This window comes from Protobothrops mucrosquamatus, unplaced genomic scaffold (genome assembly GCF_001527695.2).
Source record: "Protobothrops mucrosquamatus isolate PMUCROS unplaced genomic scaffold, P.Mucros_1.0 scaffold332, whole genome shotgun sequence".
Lineage (NCBI taxonomy): Eukaryota > Metazoa > Chordata > Lepidosauria > Squamata > Viperidae > Protobothrops > Protobothrops mucrosquamatus.
The window spans coordinates 420,954-434,032 of NW_015386671.1; the positions used below are offsets into that span (position 1 = coordinate 420,954).

At 41.1% G+C, this 13,079-nt stretch overlaps 1 pseudogene; it reads right to left on the reverse strand.

Moving 5' to 3' along the window:
* Window positions 1-9,874: 9,874 nt before the first annotated feature.
* Window positions 9,875-12,636, reverse strand: LOC114922528 (annotated as a pseudogene).
* Window positions 12,637-13,079: the final 443 nt, after the last annotated feature.

The following is a 13,079-nucleotide window of genomic DNA, read 5'->3' on the forward strand; positions in this document are numbered from 1 at the left end:
AGGATAGGCTTTAGACTTCTTTTTCAGAGGTTTTACCAGTGTATAAGGAGCAAAATGGAAAAGGCCAGCATATAGCAGAATTCAATATGTGGCTAAAGGAGTGGTGTAAAAGGAAGGCTTTGGTTATATTAGTCATGATGTCTGTAGCTGGTTCAATGAAAAAAAATGTGCAAAAGAGATGGTTTGCAGGGACTGAGATACTTGGCAATAAATTCACAGATTTTCTGGAGGGATATTTAAACTAAACAATAGGGACAGTGAGTTAATTGATACAGAACATCCCTGTCTCCAGCAATCTAAAAATTATAGGGTTATGCGTGTGGACAAGAATATCAACCTTGCTGTCAAGCAAAATCAAGCTTTTAATAGCGAGTGCCACAAAAAGTGCACTAACCAAAAAGGTGGTAAGAAAATAGGGGAACTCAGGCACCACACAGGTTATGTAGAAAGTAAACACAGGGTCGGTCATAAAGGACTGAAATGTCTATACGCCAATGCACAGAGTATGAACAGTAAACAGGGTGAACTAGAAATTCAGGTAAATGAGGGCAGATATGATATTGTTGCCATTACATAAACATGGTGGGATGAAACCCACAAATGGAACCCACAGCTAGAGGGATTTAAATTATTTAAAAGAAACAGACCAAAGAAAAGAGGAGGTGGAGTTGCTCTCTATATAAAAAATAACTACATCTCTACAGAAATAGAGCACAACAATGATGAAAATTCTTGAATGCATTTGGGTCAATATAAGAGAAATGACATTACCATAGGTGTATACTATAGACCACCCAACCAAACAGAGGAAATAGATGAACTTTTTGCTAGTCAGGTAACTAAGGTATGTAGGAAGCACGCCACAATAGTAATGGGGGACTTTAATTACCTGACATCAACTGGGAGACAAACTCTGCACCAAGTGGAAGATCAAACAGATTCCTGACAAATCTAGCAGACAACTTTGTCTCCCAAAAAGTAGAGAAGGGAACTAGGGGATTATCCATATTGGATCTAATCCTCACTAACAGAGATGAAATGATAGGTGTGAAGCCACAAGAACCTGGGGGGGGGGGGAAGTGATCATGCAATATTGGAATTCAACATTATGCAAGCACAAGCAATAGAATACAGTCAGAGTTTTGGACTTTAAGAGAGCTAATTTCAATAAACTTAGAGAGAGCTTGGGAAGGATTCCATGGATGAGAATCCTCAAGGGGAAAACAACTCAAGAAACTTAGGAAATTTTGAAAAGTGAGATAATAAAAGCCCAGTCTAGCACAATACCAATAAAGAAGAAAAATAATAGCTCTCAAAAGAAACCAGCATGGCTGCATAAAGAATTGTCTGATAAATTGAAAGATAAAAAGGACAAGTATAAAAAGTGGAAAGAGGGGCATATAACTAAGGCAGAATATCAGCAAATAGCCCGTGCCTGCAAAGATGAAGTGAAGAAAGCTAAGGCTCAAAATGAACTAAGGCTTGCAACCAAAGTCAAAAATAACAAAAAAAGCTTCTTTCAACATGTAAAAAACAAGAAAAAAGTGAAGGAAATGATTGGTCCATTAGTGGGGGAAAGTGGCAAAAAGGTGACAAGCAACAGGGAGAAAGCAGAACTATTTAACTTGTTTTTTGCATCTGTCGTTACACAAAGGGAAAAAACAGACCAACCTATCAAAAATGGTGCCATAAAAACCAGAATAGAAACACAAGTTAAGATAGGCAAAAAAATGGTAAGTGAGCACCTGCCCAGCCTAGACGAGTTCAAATCACCATGACCAGATGGATTACACCCAAAGTTCTCAATGAACTGGCAGATGTGATCTCAGAACCACTGAACTATATTTTTCAAAGATCCTGGAGCACTGGGGAACTCCAGAGGACTGGAAAAGAGTCGATGTAGTTCCCATCTTCAAAAAAGGGAAAAAATAGATCCAGGAAACTACAGACCTATCAGCCTGACCTCAATACCTGGGAAGATTCTGGAAAAGATAATCAAACAACGAATCAGTGAACACCTAGAGGCAAATAAAGTCATTACTAAAAGCCAACATGGGTTTGTCAAAAACAGATCATGCCAGACAAATTGTATTGCATTCTTTGACCAAGTGACAAAATTAGTGGGCCAAAGGAATGCTGTGGATATAATTTCCTTGGGCTTCAGTTAGGCATTTGATAAAATAGATCACAGCCTACTACTTGATAAGATAGAAAAATGTGGGTTAGACAGCATCACCACCAGATGGATTCGTAGCTGGCTGACCGGCTGTACTCAGCAAGTGGTCCTCAATGGAATTGCATCTACATGGAGGGAAGTGTGTAGTGGGGTGCCCTAGGGCTCTGTTCTGGGCCCAGTGCTCTTCAACATCTTCATCAATGATTTGGACAAGGGGATAGATGGGGAACTCATCAAATTTGCAGACGACACCAAGCTGGCAGGAATAGCCAACACTCCAGAAGATAGGCTTAAGATACATGAGGATCTGGACAGACTTGAACACTGGGCACTATCTAATAAAATGAAAATCAATGGTGAAAAAAGTAAGGTTCTACATTTAGGCAAGAAAAACCAAATGTACAGATATAATATAGGTGGTACCTTGCTCAATAGTAGTAACTGTGAGGGATCTGTAAGAGGGATCTTGATGGTTTGGGGAATATGGAACATGACAAAGCAAAGTAGAAAATGAGTCTCTTAGTAAGGCCTCTGATTTAAAAAGTGTCCATCAGGGAATGTTTGGCCAAAGTTAGCTTCAGCTTCACATACTGTAGCTATAGGGTTGGATAAATGAATGAATGATGAAAATACTTATGCAAATATTAGATTTTTAACTTACAATTCAAATATTTTTATCAGCAAAATAATTATAGTGACAGGAGTTGCTGTATTTTTAAACTATCAAAAAATAAATCCTCAGTTTTGTCTATTTCTATTAAAGTTTTTATCCTCTTGTTATTCCCTTCCACCCCCTCATGCAGAAATGCTTATGACTGATGTGAGGAAATATTTTCAGGGTATATATCCAAAGCAGACTAGAAGTTCCCGCCCTGGCCATCTGCTTATTTTCATCTTTTTTTTTTCTTTAATGGTACAAGTTTAGCTTTAAATATAAACTGCTAACTTGGATCCAGAATGAATACATTCTAATATAATTTTGATGCTTTGCCAATGTAGATTCGCTATGCACATCATCATCTGAAACGCCCTTGACAGATTTCCAGCCTGTATCAAGTGATTCCAAATTCTGACAGTTCTAGAACTTCATCCCTCCAATGAAATTTCTCTGTGGGAACAAGGGGATGTTTCATTTTATCTGTTAACAGTGTGCATAGTACAAAAACTGGGAATGTTTTACACATATGATTGAATGAACTAAGTACTTTTAAAGCTGCTGCTTTCATTGACTTCTTTATCTTAAAATACCTTTTAGAAAAAAGTAATAACTTGACTTGAGAATACTAAAAAGAAAAGAAACTTTGTGGCACATTTGATTTTTAATTGAACATTTCAGTTTTAAAATGTTTGGTTTTGTAATGGTATTGCTTGTTTTTATTTTATGCTATTGTAATTTGCTTGGCTAATGAGTTACATAGGCAGTTAAATCTCTTCAACTGGCTTAATGTTGGCTGATTCAGAGGGACCAACAGAGTTAATAATATAATATGTCTCTTGCACCTCCATAAATTTCTGTTAAAGAACTAGTGCAGTTACGCTTTAGAAATTTAAACTGAAAGCATTTTACTTTTAAGATAACAAGTTTATAATTTGGAGAAGACGATGTCTTTTTAAAAGAGGTGTTTTTGAAAAGTATCATAGGATATTCATTTTCTGAGCAGAATAGCCTATTGAAAATGGCCAAATAATTATAGCTGGATTATCTGCTGCTCTGATTATCTGGCTTTCAATATCCAACACCATTGTTTTTATATGAATTGACAACATAAAGTTACACTAATCTATTTGGTAACTGATGCCTATTCAGCCTTTTTCTAAGAAGATGCAATAACCTATACAAATACAAAAGACTGGTTTTTGAATAGCCTAAGTATCTTGGCATACCTCAGTTCCTACCCCAAAGCATTCAAATCCCATTGCTGCATCCAAGAAGATTAGTAACAACTGGTTTATAAGGACACCAGTTAATCATAATGAAGACTCTAACAAGAGGGTGTTGAACTATTGTGAATCCAAGGCATTAGCTAAGAAGCAAAGAAATTCTTGAAGCATATCCAAAAGAACTGAAAAAGATCTTCAGTATGAAAAGCTTCTGATTTGAATAATATGTCATCCTGGAAAGCTAAGTACATGAAAGTTTTATATTTATATATAACTCCCACAACAGATGCATATTCTTATTTGAAATTTCATGCAACGTTTTAAATTCTCTTACCATCATTTTATGCAGTAGTACATGCATGTGTTCAAAACTGGCAAAAATATAGCCAAGCAATCCTTATTATTCTACTGCATGTGAGCAAATAGTATATAGGAAGAGGACAATTTTGTGACAGCCACAAAAATGCCTACCAGAATCTATACTTGTGGTGTCTAGAAAAAGAAATAGCAGTGAGCTATGTGCTCTCTGCTATTCTTTTTCTAGAAACCACATATATGGATTCCAATGCAAATTATAACACATTTGTTCAGATGGTGTATTTGACATTCAGTACTATTTTTATTTCCAAGAAACAACAAGGAACACATATTTTAAGCCAGTTAAGCATATAAAAAGCATATTTTTCTCTGATTTAACATTATAGATTAATTATAACATTTGAGTCACTTTTAATTATCCACAGATTTTATGGCACTTGTTTTTGATAGGGTTTTGATTAAAGGCATAATGTAGAAGACAGAGGGTTTTTTCCACCTATTTCTGACACAGTAATTTATCTTTTTGGCTTCCTTTAACTTCTTCTCTTTTCTAAGATTACAACTTTTTATATAATCATAATTCTCATAAAAGATAAGACTCTCTCCAGTATATCTTTATTAGTCCTAGTTAGGATAACATTTTGCAAGCAGACAAGGAAAGAGTTTTATAAAAAGAGAGAGAAGACAGTTGCAGATCAGCCCAGCAGGGACAGAGATGGAGACACAGTAGGAAACGATTAACAAAGAACTTTTAAGTTAAAAGTTACCTTATAAGTGAATGTTATAATAATATACATTTCCTAACATTTCTTCATTCTTCTTTGATTAGGTAAGTGCTTCTGTGAACATTTCTCTCTTCATCCATTATGTAAATCTCTCTTTGGATTTTTCAAATTATTTTATGTAGGCCAAATGAATGAAATTTGAGTTCTTCAAGTAACTCTTGGAATCAATGGGTGAGAGATATTAGAACTTAACAGTATTGTCTACAAAAGCAAAGCCTGTTCGAAGCTTGAGAGGGTTTTTTTGGTCAGTTTCATAGTCCATAAAACCCTTAAACCAATGTTCTACAATCTTTTAGTCTAAACATTTTTGGTAAGCTCATATTCAGTGAGAAAATGCAATAAATTGTATCAGTTACAATCTAAACCTGTGCTTTAATATATACTATTTCCTGCAACATAGCCACTCCAAATATATAGTCTATTGCACAAATTTTATGAATATATATATAAATTAACAGTGGACAGTAATAGATTCAACTATGATAGAGTCCACTTGGGTGGTTTGTAATATTTTGATATATATATATATATATATATATTAAAATTCACATTCTATCAATTAATTAATTAATTTACAGAATTTAGAATCTGCCAAATTCCAAAATGATTAGGCAGCTTACACTACAAATAATTAATTTAATTTATAACTCATAGGACAGTGATGGCGAACCTTTTAGAGACCGAGTGCCCAAAAACTGGCCCCGCCCCCGCTCCACCTCCTGTCCCGCCCCCACCCTGCCTTCCCGCAGGGCCACTCACCGCCTCCAGGGCCCGCCGCAGATCGCCCAGGCAGCCCAGCAGCGCCATGGCAGCCATGCCCTCTCCCCGCACCCTGCAGCATCAACTGTGCGTGATGGGGCGTGAGGGCAGAGTCTTATCTACTCTGCCTGGCTGCCATGTCCTTGGCTGAGCTGCTCCGTGTGGGCCACGCTTGGGGGTGACTCTCCTCCAGGGGGGCTGCTGGTGAGGGGGTTGCAGGGGGAGGCAAGGCTGGGGCAACGGCATGTGTGCCCACAGAGAGGGCTCCGAGTGCCGCCTCTGGCACCTGTGCCATAGGTTCGCCACCACTGTCATAGGAAATCCCCACACTATTGATACTTCTCAGTTGTTAGAGTATGTGTTGATTCATCACATATTATATATATTATGTAAATCACCTGAATAACTGTAAATATGAAGCAGCAAATAGTGATGTAAATAAAAGAATGTTTAAGTATTAATATTTTAAACTATTCTAAGCACCACAATAGCAATTGTTGATATTATTCACCTTATATTTTATATCTTTTTGACTCTGTTGTCATAACAGATGGAAAACATTTTTTTGGATAAACAGGTGGTATTATTAGTTCCATCTTGTACACTAATTGTGGCTATTGAAGATGCTTTCAGAAACTATATAGTTCTAGGCTCAGTTATCTGAGGGAACTTACCTTCTTCTATATTGATTTGGCCATCTGATCAGATTCAGTCAAGTTAATTTCCTCCAAGTCCTAAACTTAAAGAGACTCATTTGACAGGACTTTAGAAATAGAAACTTTAGAAATTTTAACACCCTCCTATACTAGAATTCCCAGTATATGGAAATCTAGTCTGCTCTTTTGTCTAGGCTTCAAAAAAACAGTAAAGTTCTAATTATTTCCTCTAGGGCAGTGATGAAGAACCTTTTAGAGACCGAGTGCCCAAACTGCAACCCCAAACCCACTTATGCATCATCAAGTGCCGGGTGGGTGTGGCCCATTGGCTGGGTGTGGCCCATTCGCTGGGCGTGGCCCACTGGGTGGGCGTTGCTGCGGTGGTAACGGCAGACAGGGTGGGACTAAAAAGTTCAATCAATCAATTCCAACTTTGCAAGATCTTTTTTTTTCCTGCAAGAAGTTGAAATTGACTGATTGAACCTTTTTTTTTTTTGCACATGGCGGCGGAGGCCTAAAGCGAAAAGATTTTATAAAACCCAGCTGAAGGCCTAGGACAGGGGCGACAGCACGTGTGCCCACAGAGAGGATTTTGAGTGCCGCCTCTGGCACTCATGCTATAGGTTCTCCACCACTGCTCTAGGGCAAGAGGAGGCAATTTTGTAATTCCATGTTGAAGTCCAGCAGGCACATGACTATGATTGTAATTATTTCGATTGTTAGACACCCAGAGTTTTCAGAAATGGGCAGTGTACAAACAGCTAAAATAAAACTAAATAAAAAAAAATAATGACCAATTGCACATAGCGTTTTCTGCAAAAAAAAAAACCCAAGTCTATTTAGCTCCCTTGTGATTCTTTTTCTATTCTTTCTTCATTTAATAATAATAATAATAATAATAATAATAATAATAATAATAATAATAATAATAATAGTAAAGTTGGAAGGGACCTTGAAGGTCATCTAGTCCAACCCCCTGCTCAGGCAGGAAACCCTATACCATTTCGGACAAATGGCTGTCCAGTCTCTTCTTAAAAACTTCCAGTGTTGGAGCATTCACCGCTTCTGGAGGCAGAGTGTTCCACTGGTTAATTGTTCTCACTGTCAGGAAATTTCTCCTTAGTTCTAGATTGCTTCTAGAACTTAATTTGTTATTGCTTCTAGAACTTAATTTGTTATTATTTACTAATAACAAATTAACAAAGACATTTAGGAATATAGTAAATCATGAAATTACAGAATTGGAAGAGATCCTTAGAGTCTTGCAGTTCAGTTGATTGCTGATGCAAGAAATTCGCTACTGTTTATCAATAGGCGATTATCAGCTTTAATTAAGAACCTCTAATAAAATAGAATCTTCACCTTTTGAGACAGTCTAACATAAATAAAAATTATAGTAAATAAATAAAAGTAACTTGATTGCATAATAGAAATATTATGTTAATTAAATAATTCCAGGAGTTATGAAATCTGTTTGATCTAGACTAATCATGTTATGTACAACATGTTCTAATCTGCACCACAAGCAAAGATTGTAGATATTGCTACATGTTAATACCTAAACTAATCCCTTTTTATTGAAGGATAATATTCCTGGGGATTTTACTTAATTCATTACTTAATTCATTAATTTATTCTGTCTTCTCTTGGGGATAGCAATAAATGTAATTGACTCCCACCCTCTCATTCCAATGGGAAGGAAGCTATTAAATATTAAATGGGATGGATTTTGCAACTGAAGTTATTTCCATTTTGGAACTATTTCAAAACAAACTAATCATTAAAGAGTCGAATACCAAAGATAGCAACTGCTGCAGGGGATCCAAATGGTATTACTACCAAAAATCCTATTTCAGTAATAGATCAGGACAAATCCTTACTTGATTTTTTACTCAGGCAGATTTTATAATTTTTGAGTTGTTAACTGTTAAGTCCGGAGAATAATGGCGCTTGAAGCAATGCATTTCTAAACATGTCTTTATTCTCTGACTACAGTCAACAAACAACCCGAGCAGAGGCACACAGGCCTCTATTTATACCCTCTGATCCCCGGGCAATTTCAACCAATCACAGGCAGTCTTTTCCCGCCTTGCGCATGCGCGCAAGGCCGGCGCCGCTCAGTCTGGTCCCGGGCAGCTTTTGCAAATGCCCAGGACTCTTGCATCGTCCCGAGCCTGCTTTTGCAGGCTCAGGATACAACACCCCTCCCCCCTAGATAAAGTAATACTGCGCCCAACATGGACGCCACCTTTGGTGGATCCTTTATTCACATACTGTTACAATAAATGTACATAGTGTAAGAGGTATGGGTCCGTTCTGTCTTTTCTGAGAACCAATGCCCCAACCCAGTTTCCAAAGAGCTAACCAGTCTGGACCTCATGTTCATGTTTCTAAACTCTTGCTCACCTCATGTAATCTGCAAGGTATTTAGGAGGGCCTTTTACCCATAGCGCCCTTCTCGGACCTGGAGAACTTGCATTGTTTTCCCCATTGCTTTCCACACTAGGTGAATTACCCTGTGGTTGTCTAGTGACTGCTGCCTGGCTTCCCTGCCCGCCTCCTAGGCTCAGGAAGTCAGGACTCTGCTGTTCACTATACCTGGTTGACCTACTTCTTGGGGAGATTTCTGAGCCCTCTGAGCTCATTTCAGTGTTCCCTGAAGGTGTGTGATTTTCCTGGCTCCTTTCTGTAGTGATAGGGTCCAAGGATACCTCCCTGTTAGCTCTAATGCGTGGGGACATCCTTCTGTGAGCCATTGCTGAAAAGGGCGTGTCCCCACCCCAGTGTGCCTGCTCTCTTGTATATTGTGAGTTGTTAGTATGCTCCCAGTTAGTCTCCTTGTCTGGAGTATTGTTGGTGAATTGTGGGTAGTTAGTATACCTCCGGTGTGACTCCCAGGCTGGAGTGAATGTGGGGGTGTCTGTTTGCCCTCTGCCCCATGAATACCTATTTGGAGCACTTACGGAGTGTGGGTGTTGCGTACCCATGTCGTCTTCAACAGCCAGTGCTGGCTGCTGATTCTGATTCCCAGAATGCATTTCCCATTCTTCCTCCCCCCCTAGCGAAGACAGAGGAGGAAACCTAGGTGAGTCCCGCCTCACACGTAGTTGATCAATGTGGCGGCGAAGAACGCGGCTGTCTTCTAAGGACACCTCGTAGGACAGAGGCCCCGAGACCTTGCAGACCACAGCCGGGACCCAGAGGTGTCCAGGCCCATAATTCCTGGCCCAGACAGGATCACCCTCATGCAGGACCCTTGGTGGGTGTGGCTGAGACACCTGTGAAGCTACTCGCTCCGGATGCAGCCTGTCCAATTTAGTCACGAGCCAACGACCCCAACGGAGTTCGGCCGGGTACTTACCCGTGGCAGTGCACGGAGTAGTACGATGGGCTAGAAGAAAGTCAGCCAACCTGTGATGCCAATTGCCGTAAGTCAGTTTCTTGAGAGCGTCCTTGGCGACGCGGACCATCCGTTCAGCCAGACCGTTGGTGGAAGGGTGGAATGGAGCCGAAGTAGCGTGGTGACTCATGTTGGCTTGTAAAAAACCCTGAAACTCAGTAGAAGTAAATTGAGGACCATTATCCGACACCAGAACATCTGGCAACCCATGTGTAGCAAAAATGTTTCTCAACACCTGAATGGTCTTGGTAGCAGTGGTGGATGACACAGGCACAACCTCCAGCCATTTGGAATGGCTATCTACAACAACCAGGAAGAACTGTCCCTGAAAGGGCCCAGCGTAATCTATATGTATTCTAGACCATGGAGTGTGTGTTTCCTCCCACCTATGCACAGGGGCCTGGGGCATTTCTGGCCTGGACTGCTGGCACACATGACACCCATGTACCTGTGCCTCAATTCCCTATCAATGCCAGGCCACCACAAATGGCTGCACGCAAGCGCTTTCATCCTGACAATCTCCGGGTGGCCCTCATGTAAAGAACCCAAGATTCTCGCCCTCAATGAGGCCGGAATCACAACTCTAGAGCCCCAGAGGAGGCAGCCATTGAAAGTTGACAACTCGTGCCTCTTGACCCAAAAACGTTGAAAATCCTCCTCGGGGCATCTGTCAGGCCATCCTGACATCACCCATGTCAGCACGCGTTTGAGCGTGTGATCAGTGGCAGTTTCAGCAGCCACATCCCTAGCATTAAGGGGACACTCAGGCAATTCTTGAATGGACAATATGTGCACAGCAGGGGCAGGATCAGGTTCCACAGTAGGCAATGGCAGTCTACTCAATCCATCAGCATGACCCATTTCTCTGCCAGGTTTATGAACTAGTGAATAGTCATAAGCAGACAGAAAAATGGACCATCGCAGCATGCGAGGGGACAGAATTTGTGGGGTTTGTTTAGAGGTAGTGAATAACCCCAGCAAAGGCTTGTGGTCAGTAAAGACCGTAAAATGTCGGCCATAGAGGAAATCATGGAATTTTTTAATTCCAGCCACAATAGCCAAAGCCTCCCTATCAATTTGAGCATAGTTATGCTCAGCAGCAGATAATGTCCTAGAATAATATGCCACAGGGACCTGAGTCCCATCAGCCGTTAGATGGCTAAGCACAGCACCCACACCATAGGGGGAAGCATCACAAGCCAGATACACTGGCAATTGCTCATTAAAATGAGCCAACACCGCATTGGATGTAAGCAAGGCCTTAACCTCATTGAAACTGGCTTCGTGGACCTTGGTCCAGCGCCAACAAGCATTTTTATCTAGAAGTCTGTGTAAGGGTTCAGCAATAGCAGCTTTATGGGGTAGAAAAGCATGATAGAAGTTAAGCAACCCAAAAATGCTTGTAACTCTCCCTTAGATTTGGGGCTTGGAGCCTGCTGAATAGCTTTGAGCTTAGCATCAGACGGGTGTATACCCTGAGCATCTATCCTGAATCCCAGGAAATCAGTGGAATGTACGCCAATCTTACATTTGTCCTGTTTTAACTTAAGGCCTGCTCTTCGGAAACGAAGCAAAACAGCCCTTAACCTCTCTGCCAGCATTTGTGCAGAGTCTCCTGCGATGAGAACGTCATCAAAATAAGGACACACACCAGGAATACCCCTCAGGGTGTTTTCCATTACACTCTGAGAAATGCCAGGAGCGACATTCACCCCAAACTGTAACCTTTTCACCTTGAAAGCCCCTCGATGGGTGACAATGGTTTGAGCCTCTGCTGCTGCATCATCAACAGGCAGCTGTTGATACGCTTGAGCCAGGTCAAGCTTAGCAAAAATCTTTGAGAGAAGCCAAAATGTGGCTCACTACAGGCACAGGATAAGCATGTTGCTGTAGAGCAGTGGTTCTCAACCTGTGGGTCGGGACCCCATTTGGGGTCGATCGACCATTTCACGGGGGTCGCCAAGCAAGGCTGTCCGCCATTTTTTTTGTCCGCCATTTTTTTTGTCCGCCATTTCCCCCCCTTTTCCGGCAGGTGCCTTACCTCCCTTGGGCTGGGCCAGCTGGTGGTCGGCCTGCTCCGTCTCTGCCGCTTGCCAGCTACGCCTCGGCCAACGCAAGGGGCGGAACCACACATGCGCGGCGCTCCCGGGCAGGGAAAGTCCTCGACTTACGACCGGTTGGGTAGTCCTCGACCTACGACCGGTTTAGTCCTCGACTTACGACCAATTTAGTCCTCGACTTACGACCGGTTTAGTCCTCGACTTACGACCGGTTGGGGTCGCGGCATTAAAAAGGTTGAGAACCACTGCTGTAGAGCCTTGTTTAGTGTGCACTTGTAATCTGCACAAATGCCTTTAAAGGCGTTACAATGGGAGTTTCCCACGGGCTAGAATCTACAGGCTCTAATATGCCTTGCTGGAGCAACTTGTCCAGTTCAGCATCAATCTTGCTCTTAAGAGCAAATGGTACTCTCCTAGGTTTAACCCTAATGGGCTGTACAGCTGAATCTAGCTTTAGTGAAACTGGAGGTCCTTTGTAGGATCCTAGCTCAGAACTGAACACATCTGCAAACTCCTTGCAGACATCTGCAAGGGTCTCTGTTTGCAACTTGTGCAGCCCTGTTACTTGGATTCCCAAAGCCTCAAACCAATCGAGTCCAATGAGACTCGTGCGCTCACCCCCCACAACCAGCACATTTAGGGGGCCTACAAAATTCTTATACTGTACCTTAAGGGTGGCCTCCCCCTTAATACACACTTGAGAATTTTGAAAATCCGTAAGGATTACATTAGAAGGCCTTAGCGAAACTCGCTGGCCACTGCTGCTGCAGATTTTGTGAAATGTGTTGAGGGAAATTATGGATAGGGCAGACCCCGTGTCAAGTTCCATCGACAATGGAACTCCCTGCAATTTCACTTTAAGGGATAATTTCTTTTTAAGGGGTTTGTGTGTGCCTATTCTTAGAATATTCCTACGTGTTGCACAGAACCCCACCCTGTTGTTTTTTTATTTATTTTTTAGAAAGAATTATACATCTTTCAAACATAAAATGCATTAACATACATACATTTCAATTCTAACATTACACATTTTAGTTATATAAC